Source organism: Heloderma suspectum, chromosome 1 (genome assembly GCF_057233095.1).
Source record: "Heloderma suspectum isolate Gila_16-S chromosome 1, 16-S_ref, whole genome shotgun sequence".
Lineage (NCBI taxonomy): Eukaryota > Metazoa > Chordata > Lepidosauria > Squamata > Helodermatidae > Heloderma > Heloderma suspectum.
The window spans coordinates 140,773,113-140,793,797 of NC_139458.1; the positions used below are offsets into that span (position 1 = coordinate 140,773,113).

General features: G+C 44.4%; 1 protein-coding gene across 12 annotated transcripts in view; it reads left to right on the forward strand.

Annotated features, from left to right (window-relative positions):
* The window catches only part of SPTB (spectrin beta, erythrocytic), a 154,504-nt gene that overhangs the window by 32,899 nt on the left and 100,920 nt on the right, over nucleotides 1-20,685 (forward strand). Inside the window, exon 1 of one of the 12 annotated variants that reach the window (XM_084804356.1) lies at nucleotides 19,143-19,235. The exons of the other annotated variants lie outside the window; for them this stretch is intronic. The gene's annotated coding sequence lies outside the window, so the exon portion shown is untranslated. Of the gene's footprint in view, nucleotides 1-19,142; nucleotides 19,236-20,685 lie in introns of those variants that run through there. 12 annotated transcript variants of the gene reach the window in all.

Below are 20,685 nucleotides of genomic sequence, written 5' to 3' on the forward strand. Positions count from 1 at the left end.
GTTACTGCTTCCACCCCCACCTTTCTCCTTCTCTGGGCACTTTCTCCCTGCTTGCAATGACAGGCTCCCGAGACCTCACCAGGTCAGAGAATCAACTTTACATAACATCAAAGAAGTGACTTTGAGCATTGAGCAGGGGGTTGGACTCGATGGCCTTGTAGGCCCCTTCCAACCCTACTATTCTATGATTCTATGACTTTACACAATATCGGAGATGCGATTTAACCCAACAATGGAGAAGCAAAGTAATGCAAGCATCAGAGAAGTACATCATCACCGAGGTGAATTACCGGCGAAATGGGAGTGCAGGGTGATTCTGAAAGCTGGAAAGGCTCACAGCCAGGTGAAAGACACACTCCTGGGCAGGACAGTCTTGCCGAAATAAATGTGAAGGATAGGGGCACACAACACCAGAAGCACAGAGAACCTGAAATAAAGAAAAGAAAAGGAGTAAAAGTAGTCTCAGGAATCTGGCTTTTCCACCAGAATCTCCTGGATGGCTGCATATTGGCCACAATGTCATCTGCCACAAACAGCCTTGAAATGATCCCAATTTGCAGCAAATCCCCTGTGAGGATAGCCCGCAGCTCTCTCTGAGGCAGGGAGAAGCAGGATATGAACTTGGAAGAGGAATATAATTTTCCTAATTTCAGCTGTAGCTTTTTTTTCTCTTTCGAGTGAGTTGCCCTAGGAAGCATTCATTGACTACTGTAGTAGAGTGGTTTTTTGGATCTACCATCAGCCTCCTAAGTCCCCCAAGTAAATCTAGGTTGCTCATCCTTCACCTGGGGAACTCTTTTGAGCTGCGGCCATGTCCATATCCCTTAAAAGTCCCACACTGGTTGACATGAACCTCAGAAATGAGGATGGCCAAATAAATGGGGACTCTTAATGAGTTTGAAGATGCTACCAGTGAATTAAGACGTTTGCCCATTTCAATGCCTTAGGCGCTCCACCTCTGACACGTATACTACTCCATAAAACATACTTTCAGCTGTACATGGAAAGATGTGATGCCAGCTCACAAAAGCTCCTACTCATGATGGCTTTAAATATTACAGAAAAGCAGAGGGAAAGAAAGCACAAATAATCCAAGCTGCCTGTGTCTTCTCTGCTTTTGTGGAACATCCAAAGCTACCCTCAGTCCTTGTATACTTGGCATGAAACCATGAATGCAGATGCTGAATCCTGTTATCTGATGGGACATATTAGGCTCAAGTATTGTCTGAAGGGCCCTTAATGATCATGTGATAGCTAAATTTTATTTATTTATTTATTTAAAAATATTGCTCCCAAACCATTTAAGGCTTTAAAGGTCAAAACCAGCACTTTGAACTGGGCTCAGAAATGTACCAGTAACCAGTGCAGCTGGTGCGGTATAGGTGTTATATGATCGAATACTCGGGCAGCCACATTCTGCACAAGCTGGAGTTTCTGAACCGTCTTCAAAGGCAGTCCTACGTAGAGCACATTACAGTAGTCCAGCCTGGGGCAGAGTTCATCCTCTCCAGATAGGGCCACAGCTGGCGTACCAGCCTAAGCCGGTAAAAAGCATTCCTGGACACCGCAGCCACCTGAGCTTCCCCAGTTATCTCAGAGTCCAGGACGACTCCCAAACTGCACACTTGGTTTTTCGGGGGGGGAGTGCAACCCCATCTAAGACCAGTTGTAAACCTCTATCTGAAGTAGTTGGTTTCCCAGTCCACAGTACCTCCATCTCGTCTGGATTAAGTTTCAGCTTATTCACCCTCATCCATCCCAAAACAGCCTCCAGACACTGGTTCAAGAGTTCCACAGCCTCCCTGGGATGTGCAGATGGAAATGAAAGGTAGAGCTGAGTATCATCCACATACTGATGACATTTCAGCCCAAACCTCCTGATGAATTCCCCCAGTGGTTTCATGTAGATGTTAAAAAGTATCGGGGACAAGATAGAACCTTGTAGCACCCCACAGGCTAATGGCCATGGGGTTGAACTGAAGTCCCCCAGCACTACCTTCTGAGATTGCCTCCAGAAAGGACCGGAACCACTTTAAAACTGTGCCTCCCCGAGCCCAATCCAGACAAACGATCCAGAAGGATACCATGGTCGATGGTATTGGAAGCCACTGAGAGGTCCAGAAGAACCAACAGGGTTGCACTCCCCCTGACCATTCCCTGGCATAAGTCATCAATCAACCAGGGCGACTAAGGCTGTTTCATCCCATAACCAGGGCAGAAACCTGATTGGAATGGATCTAAATAATCGGTTTCATCCAAAACTGCTTGGAGTTGCTACTTTAATTATGTGGTAAAAACTGAGCCTGGGGTTAAAAAAAAATTATAGTAAGCTGTGTGTGTGTGTGTGTGTGTGTGTGTGTGTGATTTTCATCAGGATTGTAGCATGCATGGAGGGAGGGTTTTTTTACTCTTTCCTCTCCTGCCATGATCCGAACAAAAATCGCCTTCCCCTCTGCATGGCTCATACCTCCACAAATGTAACCAAGAGTGTTTTCAGGTATCAGGCTTAAAGCAACTTTTCCTTCAGTTCAGTTTGTAATATAAATGTAAAACCTACATTGAACAGAATGTTCAATTACATTACACTTTCCCCTATTTTCCTATCTACATTAGCAATGATAGGACATTTACATAAATAGCATGAGAGGGGATGAAAGGCAACAACCCTTGCATGTGGGAAAAGAGGGATTTCCAGCTCCTATTCAGATATCTGTCTATGTAGTTCAACCCTTGGTACTGTATGAATCCCCCAGAATTCATGGGTATATACACTCAGCCACTCCTGTCTTGGAGAAGATGCAGTGTCTGTTCAACTCACCTGTGCTTGGTTCTGGAGGGGATGCACATCAGGCTCCATCAGTGGTGCCAGATGATATCCAGATAATTGGATCTATCTCAGAGATGGAAACCAGCCAGCATATTCCTCTCCACCTGGGCCCTTGAAAGACTTGTGTCTGAGAATGATGACTCAGTCTTGCAACTCCCATTTGCCTTGTTGCCCCTCTCCTGGATATAGAAATCTTCACCAAGATGGTGGTCACCTACGGAGCACCACCGCTGTCATAATGATGGTTGTTGGGATTTGAGTATGAGAGACTGATCTTGATATGACACTCTAGGTCCCCTTCCTACTACTAAGATAATTGATCTCCATTCTACTGAAGTTGTGATTCTTGTCATGGGGGCACTTATTGGGTCTGGGCACTGAGCAGAACCACCGTTATGTGATGACAGTGATGTCTTCTCCGTCTCCTCAACTAAACTCTGAAGCCACAAGTGATATCAGCGCTTTCCATGCTACGTATCCTGCCTACAGTATCAAACCCTTCTTACCTCTGCAACTGGTGGACTTACTACATATTCATCAGTACCAATATCCTTGAGCTTGATGGCTGTGACTCTTTTGGTAACATCAAGATCCCTCAGGACGTGAGGCTTACTCTGACCCACCAGGTTTGTCACTCGCTTCATGAGTAGGCCTCTTCAGCCAACCTGCTTTAGGGAATCAGATTCTCACTACCAACACCCTTGGTCACAGTCACTACTGATGCATCCAGAACCAGCTCAGGGTGCACTATGAAGGCCTGCAGATCAATGTGCATAGCCACCAATGGAGCTGCAGTTGCACATCAACATTCTTGAACTTCTAACAGTTGTAAAGGTATTTTGGAGGCTGAGCATTCTCTCCACAGTAGGGTAGTCCTGGTATTGACAAAGTGGCCACCATATTCTACATCAACAAACAGGGCAGGACAAGGTCCAGAACCATGCTGTCCCTTGCTTTCCAACTCTGGGATTGGTGCATGCCCCGACATGTAATACCATTGGTGGTCCATCTGGACAGGGAAGACAACTATAGGGGACATGCTCAGCTGGTCAACAACCTTCTTGCATAAGTGGATGCTAGCTCCATGGGCAATTCAGAGCCTCTTTTACTGATTGGGGAGTCTAGCCCTTGACCTGTTTGCCACCTCAGACAGCAAACAGTGCTGCTTGTTCTGCTGAGTAGGAGTGGGAGAATCATCCTTGTGGTATGCCTTCCTTTACAGGTGGATAGGACAGTTCATTTATTTATTACAATTATTTATATCCCACCTTTTAGGATACAAATCCTTCTAGGGCAGCTTACAAGTTACATAAAGACATATTAATTAAATCACAACAAACAGTATTAAATATTAGGATTGTTCCTTCAGGGCAGTTGATAGTTGAAGGCCTTATAGGAGGAGGGAGGGGCAGTTCAGCTGTAGCAGACTCTGAGGTGGTCTTTGCCTGCCTGTGTGCCTGCCTGCCTCTCTCCCACTTATACCACTCATCCCCAGCATAGTAACCAAGATTAACTACATCTTGCGCATCCCGAGGTGACCAAGACAGCCTTGAATTGGGATCCTGCTCTCCCTCTTCAGTTGGGACAATTACTGCCTGCTGAGTTTGGCGGGTTTCCTGTTTTGTGACCAAGGCAGATTGCTCCATCCCAAAGTTCTTAGCCTCCAGCTGACTGCATGACACATCTGTCCCGTCCATCTTTCTTGGAGGAGGTAAAACCAGGTGTGGGAGGCCGATCATAGGTTATCAATGCAGGCCTCTTATGCTGAAAAATAGTCCCTGGAGTATGCAATGGAACATGAATTTAATGCATGGACCTGGCCAGCATCTGATGTCCTTACCTTCCTGCTGTCCCTTAAGGATGTGGGCTGGCAGTTTCATCTGTTAAGGTTTACTTAGCTGGTATTTAGGCTTTCTATTGTGCTCTGACAATTTTCCAGTTCTTTGGATCACAGCCATTTGTATGGGCAGCACTTAGTTGGGTCCAGGTGGCGAAGGCAACAAATTAGACACACAGACTAAGCTGGGATAATAAATTGGCCAAAACTTGACTTTTGTTTGAATAGGCTTGGTGGTGGCATAGGGTGTAGATGTTGTCATTGGCCAGCCTGCCTGCTGTCCGATTCCCCCTTCCTGCCCTACATGCTAGGAGCACTGGTGGTGGATGGCAGGGCCAGGGCCTTACCATGGTGCAGACTACTAATGTAAATCCCTTTCCTCCACCCTGGGCATGGCCAGCTTGCAGCTAGGGATGTACGAAAATTCTGCCACGGATCTCGGGGAGGCCGAATGCCAGCGCATTCAGCCCCGCGAAATCGGTGGCGGAACGGCCTGCCCCCCCCGCCCCCCCTGGGACGAGACTTACCTTGGGCAGATCTTCCTGGCGGCAGCGGTTCGGTGGCGGTGCAGCGGCGGCCGGTCTTCCGACTGGCTGCCGCTACCACCATTTCCAGTTTTAAAAAAAAAAGTCATAGGCTACGTAAAGATTTATGTAGCCTATCACAGCTGACTTAAAAAACAAAACAAAAAACACGTGTACGAGAATGGCGGTGGCCACGGCCGCCGCCATTTGTGTTCCTTATTTTGGCACGTCTTAGTCTACGTAAACATTTACATAGACTAAGACAGCGAAAATAAGGGGAACGCAAATAGCGTAGCATCTACGCTATTTGCGATCCCCTTATTTTCGCCATCTTAGTCTACGTAAATGTTTACGTAGACTAAGACGTGCCAAAATAAGGGCCGCAAATGGCGGCGGCTGTGGCCGCCGCCATTCACGTATGCGCGTTGTTTTGTTTTTTAAGTCAGCTGTGATAGGCTACGTAAACATTTACATGGCCTATCACAGCTGACTGCAGGGACGCAAACGGCGGCGGCTACGTCCGCCGCCATTTGCGTCCCTGCTAGCCAGCAGCCAGATGTCCGGCTGCTGGCGGAGCCGGCCGGCGGCTCCACAGAATCCCTGCGGAGCACAGCCGGCCGGCCAGGATTCCGGGGGGGAGGAACGGAGCGCCTCCCCCCCCAGCGAGGATTCCGGGGGGAGGGATGGAACGCCTCCCCCCCAACCATAAACATAATCCGCGAAAGGTAAGTACCTTTTGTACATCCCTACTTGCAGCTCCCATTCTGGTCTGGTCTTGGTGCCATGTCCCCGAGATCTTTTATGGGAAACCCCACCATGGGGGAGCAGGGAGCCCAATCCTGTTCCCCCTCACCAATAGATCCAGTCTAATGCCTATCATGCCTACATAGTTGTGACAGGCGTTATAAAATGAAGCATCCACAAAGAATTTACTGACAGTCTAGGTCAATTTATTTACAATGGAATTAATCTTGCAGTGAGGAAGGCAAAAGACCTTGTGCCATCTTTGCCAACTGGTATGCAGGTAAAATTCCTTCCCAGCCCCATTAACTGGTGACTACGTCTGCCACTGCAAGACATACTGCTACCCTGAGTGGGTGGGGAAGTCAGCAACTGCTATGCTGCAACCATGTCAGAGCCCCGCTTTTCTGGGCCTCAAGTTGAACTGGAGTGAGAATGAAGGAGAGAGATCTCACTCCGGTTGGTCTGGACCTTTGCCCCACCCCTGTCGAGCTCATCAGAGCGCCGATTGACTCAGCAGGCCTAACCCTGGGAAGATGCTGGCCTCGAGGCTGAGCAGCTGCTCCTTGCCAGCCTTTCCTCCCTTGGCTACTGGCCTGCCTGCCTGCACAAATCACATCTTCCCAGTAAGCAGGGAACTTGGCTTGCTTAAAAATAGTTTAGATTTGCATGTGTGTATGTGTGTGCGTGTGTTCAATTATATTTAAATATATTTAAGCAAATGTGGAGGTTTTATTACTTTTTGCTGAAAACTCCATAGTAGAACAGAATAATTCCAGGGTCGTATTGGAAAATTGTTTCTGTAAAACTTAAGGAAGCCTAAAATATTGTAATAATTCAACTTTAAGCATCTTGTAAAAGAAAATATTCAAAAGAACAATTCATTTGAATGTTTATGTGCACGTTTCTACATTTCCCATAAATGTGTTCTTTAAAAAAGCCAACCTCATAAATTTACATTTGAAGATATTCATCCTTCATAACAGGCCAACAAGAAATACAACCGGCAGTTGTATGTGCTGCCCATCAGTAGTTGTAAATAACACTTGTGTTCTATTCTTAAACTGGTATGTCTTCTCCTCTTATGGCTGTTTCATACATTACCATTTTTCCCACATGGAGAAATTTTCCCACAAAATTGCTCGTGGTCTAAGAAACATGTACTCACACTTTGCAATAGGGTGTTTCCACCAGAGAGTTCCTAGCATTACCATTAGAAAGTATTGTGCAGCTATTCCATCTTTTAATCCTTAATGGATTAATGGAAGAAGCAATGAGAAAACATGGGAGGGTTACAAATGGAAGAGTCTGGATCCCCATAAAATTCCATGTTTGAGACAAGGTAACTGTAGGATAAAAGTCTCATCTGGAAATGCCTGTAGCTTCAGTCCTCTTCTTCTGCAGGTTGGGTGCAACATTGAAGCTGGGGTCAGTACTATACAAATGTTTAAGATATTTGCTTTTAAATTCTAAACTATTAATTTTGACAGCAACCAACCTCTTGCAAAGCTTATCTTAAGCTGCGGAATCAAATCCTGTCTATGTTAAACAAAAGTGAAACTAGCTGAATTCAGGAATTATCAAAACTTCTTGGTAGACTTGCTGTGCTCTGCTTATAAATGATAGACATTTCATTAATTCATTTTAAACAGAGCCAGCCTTTAGCAAGTCCAATCCTGTGCATATTTACTCATCAGTAGGGGATTTCTCTTTATGATTTGTGCACTGACACATGCTCCAATCCTCAGTTACCTCTGATCTTGTCTTCCACTGTGCATCCTGTATCTCTCAACCTTGTTCCTCCCATATACAGAGAACTGGTGTGGTGTAATGGTTGGATTGGGATTCGGGAGATCCAGTGTTTTAGTCCCCACTCAGCCATGAAGCTCACAGGGTTAATTTGGGCCAGTCATGGATTCTCAGACTAGCCTACCTTACACAGTCGTTGTGAGGGTAAAATGGAGAAGAGGGCCATGTGAGCTGCCTTAAATTCCTTGCAAGGGGAAAAAGGGCAGGATATAAATCTAATAATAAATAAATTTCATGACTACTAATGGTGTTCAACCCCTGCTCCAAGTATTTAAGGAACTAAGGGTTCAGTCCACAGTTAGGTGCCCTACTACTCTTGTGCTGCCTCAAACCTGCAGAGAAGGAGGACTGGGGCTAAAAGACCATGGCAAAGTATGGGTGCATGGAACCAAAAGTTGTAAGCGAGCATAAAGTGTTGTGAGATTGTACAACAACTTTACTGTAGAAGTAAATGCATGAGCCTTATCTTGCTATGTCCATGACTTTTAGAGAACGTGTGAATTTTTAAGAGCCTTAACTCTTCTCTTAAACTTAAGGGGGTGTCTTAGGATATTTATTTCAGAGGCTTGCTTTCATAATACATGTCAGGAGTGCCCTAGCTGCCTCTTAAAGCCCCCTCCAGTAGCCCAAACAAGACGCAGACAAAAGGGTTTCTCTCCAAGGCTTTATTCCTTTACAACTTAATTAACATCTTTCAGATGCTAACTGCCAGTGACTAAGCAAGGAACTGCAAAGGGTACCCTAACAGAGTAACCTAAGCTCCATCTACACAGTTGGTCCCCGTTTTGAGGAGAACAGCGGGAAAGCTCTGAAACTTATGGGCTAGGAAGGGAGGCTCTCCCCCTTACCCGTAGGGCATCGGGGCGCAGCCGCTGCCGAAGCGCCAAGCGGGCTGAGCGCCTCCTCTCGGCGCCCTCCACCTTGCACCTCTCTCTGCGCCGGCGCCTTGTGTCTAGCAACAACCGATCTCCCGCGCTTTCGCTGCCAGGGTCACTATCTCTCTCAGGAATGTGAGCAGGGGGGGCCTCTCCCTGCAGCTGCGCTTCTGAAAGACAAGCGGGCTCCTCTCCCACGCGTTGTAACTCTTCCTCAGAATCAGAGCTGCTTTCGGGCTCTATGGGCTCAGTTCCAACCCTGACAATACACTTGTCTATTCCTTGCACTGTGCATTATAGTCATGACTACTCCGGTTAGTCATGGTGCACTAACAGCTTGTCAGCAATTTCTGATTAGGCATTTTCATCAGATGTGTGTGCACCAAACAGTAAGATAGAGTAGCAGTGCAACTCTGTTTGGGAACAGATAACAGATTTTTTGCATTATGGTGCATTATCCTGGCTTCACACTAATGCAGTGGGAAGGTCTCTGTGACTTAGTCTGCTAGAAGGTCAGCTCTCCCCCAACCTTATCTGGGCTGATTGTTTAAAAACTTAGAAACATTTCATCCATCAACTGTTTAAGAAACAAAACAAAACTGGATAAAAAACTCTCTGAACAATCTGCAAAAATAAACCTGGTGTTTCATAATTCAGGGCCAGAAAAGATAGTCTGACCATAAAGATTTAGGTTGCAATCTTATACACACAGGTTGGATCCAGACTAAGTTAGTTGCGCTTACATCCCACTGAAATCAATGTAAAATGTTAGTCATGTCTAACTAACATGATGTGACTAACATTAAAATTGATTTCAGTGGGACCTAAGTGTGACTACCTTAGTCTGGATCCAATCGATTTACTTGGGAATAAATCTCATTGAATTTACTGGAACTTCCTTTTGAGCAAACATTAATAGGATTGCGCTGGCTGTCTCAGTTCATGGCATGCCAAGGCTGTGGAATTTTTTCCTCTGTAGAACCTTTTAAGGGAAAGTATCAGATGAAGACTTAAAGGCATCAATAGATGGTAAGCATTTTCTTGTTTGAGCATCTATATTACTGAGAATTCATATTTTTGTTGAAAATAGATTTTGTCTAACAGTCAACAGTTAATTCTTGGGATTATAAAACTGAAAACATAGGTTCTCTATTGGGGTTTTTCACATGCAATTATTCTCAATAAGTAACATTTTATATAGCATTTCAACTATGCAAAGAGTGATTTAATTAAAAAAAAGGTGTCCAACCATAGCCATTACATCAGGCTGCAGCAAAGGGAGTGAAGGAAGGCAGGGCCACCATCAGCTGTACTGAGTTGGAAGCTCCTCCCACCTCCAAGTGTTATCTGTGTCAGGAGCGCCCTAGCTGCCCCTTGCAGTCCCCACCAATAGCCAACTCAGGACACAGATGATGAGGAATTCTTTCCGAGACTTTATTCCTTTATTACTTTATGACTCTTTCAGAATACTAATCGCTAGCGCCAAAGCAAGGAACAGCACTGGGGAAAGATAGCAGAGTAGCCTAAGCTCCAGGTAAGGCAATTGGTCCCCGTTTGAAGGAGAATCACGGGAAGACCCTGAACTTATGGGCTAGGGAGAGATCCTCCCTCTTTCCCTTGGATCCTCGGGACGTGACAGTTGTTTGCGCACCAAACGAGCGCTATGCCTCCTTTCCGCGCCCTCCATCTGTCGTCGCTCCCTGCGTCTGCGCCGAGCGTCCAGCAAGCCCCCCTCCAGCGCTCTCTCACTGCCAGGGTCACTATCTATCCCAGGAATGCTGTCAGGAGGAATCTCTGCCAGCTGCTGTGCTTGTGAGAGAGGAGCGAGCTCCTCTCTCACAGGTTGCTGTTCCTCCTCAGAATCAGAACTGCTCTGGGGCTATATTGGCCCAGTTTCCACCCTGACAATCTGGCATCAGCTGTTACTTAGCCACCAAGGAACACCTCCTGGCCACTGAGAGACCATAGGGGCAGCAGGAGGGGATTTTGCCATTTCCCCCTGAGTTTTCTGATTGCTGCCATGGCAGGGACAGCCACCAGCCAGCCACTAAGAAGACCTCCATGACGAGGCTAGAGCTTTTGGCTTCTGACTGTTGAATCTCGATTCAGTGCTGGTGGCCAGAGCAACTGTGAGCTGCTAGGAACCACTGCAGCAGCTGGTTCATCAGGGAAGCCAGGGGAAGGATTGTTATTGCTATCGTCATCTCCCCTGGGCTTCCTGGACACTGCCATGGTGAAGATCAGCAGAAGACCAATTTTTACTAGCTGACCACTGAGACAATTTCTGGGGTGCTTGTAACTGTATTTTCATGTATTATTAATCTTGTATGCCACCTTGTGACAGCAATGTGCCCTGAAAGGTTGGTTAAAAATATTCTAAATAAAGAAATACATAATACCAATTTTTGCCATTGGGTTTGGTTTTGCTCTTTTTTGGTCCCAGCCAATGGAAAGTGGGGGGGGGGGGATGTCCCATGGGATTTTTCAAACAAAAACTGATCCAGGGGAAGCAGGTTTTAGTACCCTTCTTTTGATACCACACACATGGATCTGTTTTGGGACATTTTACTACCCCGAGATACACTGGAATTTGGCTTGCGATAGTAAAATGTCCCCAAAACTGTTTGTGTTGCATTTATGCTGTTTTTGAGGGGTTTAATATTCCATTTTGTATTGAAATGGTAGCCAAAGATCTCAAGTCTAAAATTAGCATACCAGAATTTTCATATAGTCAAGTCACAAACACATTGCCGCTAATGAGAACCATTGTGATGATGTAACAACCAGATGTTGGACTTATTGGAAAATCCACGTTCAGATCCCCCCTCAGCCATTAGCTTATGTGGTGACATTGGGCCAGTCACACACACTCAGCCTGAGTGTATATAGTTCTTTGAGCTACTTCTAGGTAAGATGGGATAGAAATTAAATAAAATAATTTTTAACCCCAAACCATTACTCTTCTCAACACACAGTCTCCACAGATTCTCAATCCCCCATATCTTCTGATTCTGCAGTCTCTAACAGGACTCTATAGCCTTTACTGCCAGTATTTCTTGCTTCCTCACAGCCTCTGGTAAGGCTGATGCCCCTTCCTACATAGCCTCCCCTGCCATCCCAAGGTGATCGGGTTGCACCTGTTGCTGCTGCAACCTTCTTGGCTGATGCTGCCTTAGTTCCGGCATGCATGCAGGAAGTGGGTTCAGAGAGAAGCTCCAAGTGTGCTTCTAGCGAATGGCTGCCCTAGGCACAGACATTTTGTTTGTGTTCTTTTGAAATTTTGCAGGGAACTCACCAAGGGGTGCCTCTATGTTGTATGTCATATTCATGCAAATTTCCCACAAAATTATAGTAAAAGTAGGACATCCCTTTAAAAAAAAAAATAGCCCTCTACCTTTAAAGACCTGTGGCACAGCCCCGCCCCTGCACCTATTTGTCTTAAAAATGGCAAGCTTCATCCTCCTACTGTGCCATAAGATTTCATCCAATTGTGTAAATAAAACAAAGTTATAGCCATTTGTTGATTTCCCCACTATAGTCAATGGGGAAGACATCTGAAACATTAGAATATGAACTTACTTGAGAACATACGGGCCATGCTGGAACATAACAGAGGCCTATCTAATCCAGTGTTCTGTTCCCACAGCGGCCAACCAGATGCCTATGGAAAGCCCACAAGTAGGACATGAGTGCAATAGCATCCTCCTGCTTGGTACTGATAGCCATATTGTGGGGCTCCACTTTGGATCTGAACCAAAGCTACCCACTCTCTGAATTGCCAAAGTGGGTTCCAAAGCACCCTCCACCCTTGTACACTCATAGTATATTTCTGCTGGGTTTTTAGAATACATCCCAAAACTATTCCAGATTGTGCCCATGTGGCAGTGGGACGGTGGAGGACTTACTTCATTATTTGTTTAAGTGTCCTGTTTCCTTTGCAGTTTGAATGAAGATTTAGATCCTGCTCTTACTGGGGAAAATGCTTTGTTTGATTTGGAGAAAATCATTTTTTTTGTTTGTTTCCATCTCATAATAAAGTGATTCCCTCAGCAGTGGAGGATTTTGCTCTTATAGCAACTAAAGTTCGAGCCAATTTTTTTACTCTCTATAAGGTAGGATATCCTAATGATGGCAGCCAGCACCACCAGTTCCTGGTGCTCACATGGCCCCTATCCCCAGCAGTGGCAATGCTGTGCTTCCGGGGCAAGCCCCCAAATGACTGGAAGCACAAGTTTCTGGAAGGTGCAAACTGCCCCTTCCAGAAACTTGCATTTCCAGTTGTTCGGGGGCTTGCCCACGAAAATGTGGCATTGCTGCTGGTGGTGGTAGGGGCTGCCCACGTACTGCCAGGGCCGCCCACGAGCGCATCAGGAATCAGCGGTGCTGGCCGCCAGCCGTAGGACATTGTTGGATCCTACCCTATGAGGAGTGATAAGTACGTTTTATTGAAAAGTAAATAAGTGGTAAGTTTATTATGAGCTGTTGTTACTGATGTGTTTTTATTGTATTGTTTTTATCATATTCTTAGTTTATTTTTGTTTTGTTTAGTTGTAACCAATGGTTGTAACAATAAGTTTTATTCATTCATTCTTTCACAATACCAATCTTGCTGTGGACAAGCATTTTGAGGCTTCTTTAGTTTTGTTTTGTTTTGGTCAATCTTCATTAAGAGATGACAAGGCAGTTGTGAACTCTGCAATGTGCAGCTTAGCAGAATAATGTATTTTATTGTTACTGAAAGCGGAATAAATTTGAAAACTGATTTTAGATGAGCCAGCACAAGTTGTGAGTGCCTAATGCTATTTATCTGCATTCAGAAATGCATTGAGTTAAAAAGAGATACTTCAGGTGCCAACATGGAAAAGCCGTCATACTAATGTGATTGTGTTGATGGTTGTCAGGAGGTGTAGAGGGAGTTTAAACTTCCAGGAATAGCTGACAACTGTTTAAAATAACAATCATAAAATCCTATGATCCAGGGATATTGAGCCGGATGCAGTTCACAAATTTTATTGAGCTTGTGTCAAAACAGAAATGGCACACAAAAATGTTGTAAGTGCCTGATGTTTTCCTGCCATTACTGTGATTATATAAAGCAAAGCAGAATCCTGCACACTGGTACCCACACATGTTTAATTGAAATCAATAGGATTAACTCGTTGGTAACTGTGCAGAGGATTGTGGCCAAGAAAAGAAAACCGACTTCCACACTCTGTGCCAGTTCTTATGTATGGGATATGGCTCCTCCCAGCCAGCCTGAGAAGAAAATGCATGCACATTCCCAGTTCCTTAGGCAAAATCTTTGAGAATCTTGACCCTTGTTCTGATTAACTGGAGCTTGATCTGAAACGGCTGATGTAGTTGCAGCTTAAATATTTATGAATGTTTGTTCAATTTATAAAATGACGGCTGTACTTGCCATAGAATTAACCCATATTGAACATATTGCCACAAAGGTAATGATCTGAAGGGAGCCATTAGTATGTATATAAAAGGGGTATTTGCCAGTCCTTTGTAACATGGCGCTTCTTGTTTGCTTACCAGGCAGGAGACAGATGTAAGTTACTTGGTTTAGGCTTTGTCCAGAAACAAGCATAACTGGTGTAATCCACTGGGGTGATTTACATTAACTGATGGACAATCAGGTCTCTTAGACAGAAAAATAATTTGATTTCCTGGAGATCTTCTGTTTTTTCAGAGCCATTGGAGATGGATTATGGGCTTCATCACGCAAGGCTAAAAATCCTGCAATTTACTGGGGCTTCTGTTTCCGGAATCTTTGTGGGATTAGATCGGGTCCTTTCCACGTGGCTTTTTAAAAAAGCTAAATGTCTATGCGTTTCATTACAATGCCACTAGGTGTTGTTGTTGTTTTATTTGCAATAAAAGGAACTTTAAACAGTATACCCTCATAAATGAGGTGTGGAGAGGAGGTGGGAGGAGGGAAAACAAGGCAAGATAGCTCAAAAAGAGCGGGAGGTTCCCTGGAGGACGGCTGCATCATGTACAGGACCCACAAAGTTATGTGAGTAAGCAATCTCCATAGCAGGATAAAAGGCTGGTGTGAAGGAGTCCTGTCTCCGCACTTTGTGAAATAGGCATGTTTTCCCACCCCACTTTGCTAGGGATGTCTGCTTTTCAGAGTAAGCTGCAGAGATGGACGTATGTAAGTGCAGAGGTCCCCTTTAAGCCTGTGGTCTGTTAGCAAGGAAGGCATATGGAATCACAGTGAGAGAGTGAAAGGAGGGACCCTTCTGCCTATGTTTTAGTTTCCCATGTGCCTGCTTTGCACTTTGAATTGCTTTGACATTATGCATTTTGTCAGTCTACAATAGTGTATCACTGCCTTGTTGTGGCGAAGGGGCCTGTGTAACTCAGTGACACCATAAGCTATGTCGTGCAGGGCCACCCAAGACGGACAGGTCATGGCAGAGTGTTCTGACAAAATGTGGTCCACTGGAGAAGGAAATGGCAACCCACTCCAAGATTCCTGCCAAGAAAACCCCATGGAACGTATCACAAGGCTAAAAGAGATGACGCCGGAAGATGAGCCCCTCAGGACGGAAGGTGTCCAATATACTACTGGGGAAGAGCAGAGGGTATTTCCAAGTAGCGCCAGAAAGAGTGAAGCGGCTGGGCCAAAGCCGAAAGGACACTCAGCTTTGGATGTGTCTGGTGGTGAAAAGAAAATCCGATGCTGTAAAGAACAATATTGTTTAGGAACCTGGAATGTCAGATCAATGAATCAAGGTAAGCTGGAGGTGGTCAAACATGAGATGGCAAGATTGAACATCGACATCTTGGGAATCAGCAAACTAAAATGGACAGGCATGGGCGAATTTAATTCAGGTGACCATCATATCTACTATTGTGGGCAAGAATCCCTTAGAAGAAATGGAGTAGCACTCATAGTCAACAAAAGGGTGGAAAAAGCAGTACTGGGGTACAATCTTAAAAATGATAGAATGATCTCAGTACGAATCCAAGGCAAACCATTCAACATCACAGTAATTCAAGTCTATGCCCCAACCATTGATGCCGAAGAAGCTGAGGTTGATCGGTTCTATGAAGACCTACAACACCTTCTAGAACTAACACCAAAAAAAGATGTCCTCTTCATCATAGGGGATTGGAATGCTAAAGTAGGAAGTCAAGAAATCACCGGGATAACAGGCAGGCGTGGCCTTGGTGTACAAAATGAAGCAGGACAAAGGCTAATAGAGTTTTGCCAAGAGAACACGCTGATCATAGCAAACACTCTTTTCCAACAGCACAAGAGGCGACTCTACACATGGACATCACCAGATGGTCAATATCGAAATCAGATTGATTATGTCCTTTGCAGCCAAAGATGGAGAAGCTCCATACAGTCAGTAAAAACAAGACCTGGAGCTGACTGTGGCTCAGATCATGAGCTGCTTCTTGCAAAATTTCGGCTGAAATTGAAGAACGTAGGGAAAACCACTAAACCATTCAGGTATGACCTAAATCATATCCCTGATGAATATACAGTGGAGGTGAGGAATAGATTTCAGGGATTAGACCTGATAGACAGAGTGCCTGAGGAACTATGGACGGAGGTCCGTAACATTGTTCAGTAGGCAGCAATGAAATCCATCCCAAAGAAAAAGAAATGCAAGAAAGCCAAGTGGCTGTCTGATGAGGCTTTACAAGTAGCTGAGGAAAGAAGGGAAGCAAAAAGCAAGGGAGAAAGGGGAAGATATATCCAACTGAATGCAGAGTTCCAGAGAATAGCAAGGAGAGACAAGAAGGCCTTCTTAAATGAACAATGCAAAGAAATCGAGGAAAACAACAGAATGGGAAAGACTAGAGATCTCTTCAAGAAAATCGGAGATATCAAGGGAACGTTTTGTGCAAAGACGGGCATGATCAAGGACAAAGAAGGCAGGGACCTAACAGAAGCAGATGAGATTAAGAAGAGGTGGCAAGAATACACAGAAGAACTATACAGGAAAGATCTTAATGTCCCTGATAGCCATGATAGTGCACTCACTGAACTTGAGCTGGACATCCTTGAGAGTGAAGTCAAGTGGGCCTTAGGAAGCATTACTAACAACAAAGCTAGCGGAGATGACAGTCTTCCAGCTGAGCTATTTAAAATCCTAAAAGATGATGCTGTTAAAGTGCTACATTCAATATGCCAACAAATTTTGAACACTCAACAATGGCCACAAGACTGGAAAAGGTCAGTTTACATTCCAGTTCCAAAGAAGGGCAACGCCAAAGAGTGCTCAAACTACCACACAATTGCGCTCATTTCACATGCCAGCAAGGTGATGCTCAAAATCCTACAAGCTAGGCTTCAGCAGTATGTGAACCGAGAACTACTGGAAGTACAAGCTGGGTTTCGAAGAGGCAGAAGAACTAGAGATCAAATCGCCAACATTCCGCTGGATCATGGAGAAAGCAAGAGAATTCCAGAAAAATGTCTATTTCTGCTTCATTGACTACGCTAAAGCCTTTGATTGTGTGGATCACAACAAACTGTGGCAAATTCTTAAAGTGATGGGAGTACCAGACCACCTTACCTGTCTCCTGAGAAACCTGTACGAGGGTCAAGAAGCAACAGTAAGAACCAGAGATGGAACAACCGAGTGGTTCAAAATTGGGAAAGGAGTACAACAAGGCTGCATATTGTCACCCTGCTTATTTAACTTATCTGCAGAGTACATCATGAGAAATGCCGGGTTGGATGAATCAGAGGTCGGAATTAAGATTGCCGGGAGGATTATCAACAACCTCCGATATGCAGATGATACCACCCTAATGGCAGAAAGCGAAGAGGATCTCAAGAGCCTCTTGTTGAGGGTGAAAGAGGAGAGTGCAAAAGCTGGTTTGAAACTCAACATTAAAAAAACGAAGATCATGGCATCTGGCCCTATCACTTCCTGGCATATAGAAGGGGAAGAAATGGGAGCAGTGACAGATTTTACTTTCTTGGGCTCCAAGATCACCGCAGACGGTGACTGTAGCCATGAAATTAAAAGATGCTTGCTCCTTGGGAGGAAAGCTATGGCAAACCTAGACAGCATAGTCAGAAGCAGAGACATCACCTTGCCGACAAAGGTCCGTCTAATCAAAGCTATGGTTTTCCCAGTAGTAATGTATGGCTGTGAGAGCTGGACTATAAGGAAGGCTGAGCGCCGAAGAATTGATGCTTTCGAACTGTGGTGCTGGAGAAGACTCTTACGAGTCCCCTGGACTGCAAGGAGGTCAAATCAGTCCATCCTAAAGGAAATCAATCCTGAATGCTCATTGGAAGGACAGATACTGAAGCTGAAGCTCAAATATTTTGGCCACCTAATGCGAAGAGAAAACTCTCTGGAAAAGACCCTGATGTTGGGAAAGACTGAAGGCAAAAGGAGAAGGGGACGGCAGAGGATGAGATGGCTAGATAGCATCACCGATGCAATGAATATGAACTTGAGCACGCTCCGGGAGAGAGCGCAGGACAGGAAGGCCTGGCGTGCTATGGTCCATGGGGTCACGAAGAGTCGGACACGACTGAACAACTGAACAACAACAATTGTGGGGAAGTCCTGTGTACTGTAATTGTGGCATAAAGTCAGGGAACAAGAAAGGTGTTATGTTGGCATCTATTTTTTTCCTGACAGCTGAGAGTGGTGAAGAGCTGATTTTCTTTAGCAAAATCTGCTACAAAGATGCCCCTGAACCTTTCTTATGCAGCATTAGTTAAGTGATCAGTAGGGTAACAATAACCACTGGCTGCAGGAAGAATACAGACCACTCCTTCTCTAAATGGAACAAGTTAAAATGTTGGACTAACACCAGTGGGATATCACTGTACTTCAGTGAAATTCTTTCTTTCTTTCTTTCTTTCTTTCTTTCTTTCTTTCTTTCTTTCTTTCTTTCTTTTTCTTTCTTTCCAGAAGCCTAATCTAAACTTTTATGTGATGCCACTTAGAGATCCTTTATATATTTATCTTAAACTTTATCTCCAGAAAGGCAAGCCATCCTATTACAAAGTTTCTAGCAATACTACTTCAGTTGCTAGCAACCATTACCTAAACCTTAGAACTCAAATTTGGCGCAGTGGGTGGAGAGTTGGAATTTAGGTGTAGGAGATCAAGGCATAAATTATCACTGAGTCATGAAGCTTGCTAGGTAGCCTTGGGCAGGTTACTATGTTGCAGGGAGCCTAACCTACAATACCTCACTGGATTGTTGTCAGGATAAGTAGTGTAACAATTGTACAAAACCTTGCACACTGAAAGGTGCTATGGAAACCGATAGTGACTCCCAGTTGCTGCCCATGCTCTATGGATACATGCTGGGGCTAGAGGAGAAAACTTGATCCTCTTAGAACTGTTTTGAACTGACAGCTGCTTGGAGACAATTTTAGATATATGTGCATATACTTGCTATCTATATCTTTCAAATGACCTGCACTGGCATGCATATGCTTCCCCCACCCTCTCTATCGTGCCAGCCTGCTGAGAGAGAGAGAGAGAGAGAGAGACAGAGACTTGGCAGTTGCCATTCATTATTACTACTTTAATCCAAGTATATGGAGCTGAGAATTTTTTGCAAGAAACACACCGCAAGCATCTTTACTTAATTCTGGGCTGGGAGAATTTGTGGTAAGCAGCATTTCTGGGTTGTTCATTTTGTGTGCTTGGAACTGTAGTTGGCCAACAACAGCTGTTTTGAATGATACAACACTGGTCCTCTTCAGTGAATGTGATGATAATGTTATCAGCCTTGCATGTACCTTGGAAATACTTTGCTTCGGGCAGCAAACTCTAGGATGCTTTCAGCATGGTATACAGTATTTAAAATCCTGCCACGTTTGAAAGGAATAGAGCAGGTTAGATTAGGTGATCTTAGCTAGAGTTTTCCTCTCTTAAAATGTGTTCTTTCCTATGAAAATAATACTTTTTGAGTGTATGTCTTTAAAAAAAAATTCTGTCAATAAAACTTTCTTTGCAAGAATTCTGCTGCTTAATTTGCCTCTGGTTTGGTAATGAAGGTATGATTCTGAAGAAAGACTAGCTGTCTGCAAAGGAAACTGGTAAAAAGTTGAATAATGTGCAGTTAGAATTTGTAGTAGGAGTGCCTGCGCCTGTCTGCCTTATAGTGTGACTGGCTCATAATGGGAATGAAACAGCTGCATTGCACAGATCCTCCGTGTTCAATGATGCTGTAGTACACATTCCACTGGAAGCATGGCTTGTGGCCAGGCAAGCACACAGCATATGCACTGTCCAAAATAAATGATGAAGATGTCCAAAGGAGAATATCCTTTGGGGAGGCTGCTTTTCCCCAAAAGACCACATGCTTTGTATTTCCTTAAGGGGACCAATGGAATGTGAGAACCCAGCGGCTTCTTACATGAGTGACTTATAAATTTAAATGGAAAGTGTGCATGTTAGTTAACTACAGGAGCTATAAAATTCTGGATAGTCTGACTGGAACACCTAAGGGAACAAAGTCTACTATTGAGTTAAAAAATTTTTTTTAATTTATTAAAGCTATCTTGTGATTTTTGTGTTCTGGGGCCTCAATTATAGCAAATTACAGTCAGGAAGGGTTCCTTCACTGCCCACTTATTGTGCTTGGCAGTTTTTTTCTTTCCACCCCTACTCCTCTAATAATAATAAAGAAACATTTTACAAACATTTAAAAAAATGTACTCGTAAATGTTGGAGATTCCACTGATGCATGGAAGAAATAAGTTATTTCTGGGTCAGCAAATGGAGCTAAAAGGCATTAGATCCTAAGTGAAGACATGTGTCTACTTAGTGAAACATTTTTGGAAACACCTTTAATTAACGCTAACCATATAGTGCAGGAAGGATCCTCAATGTGCATTAAGCTTCAGCATGTTGCCTGCAAAACAGCTAGCCAAGAAGTACTCCTATCAGTGTGTGCACATGGAGGTAGGTGGGTGGGGTTAGAGAAGAGGCCAGACCAGGCACAAAAAAACAGATAGCTCAACTGTTAAATTGCAAGGGGCTACACCTCAGGTGGGCGCGGTTCAGTTCAGCAAGGGCTTTTTCACCAGGCTTCTGATACTTGAGGATCTTTCCT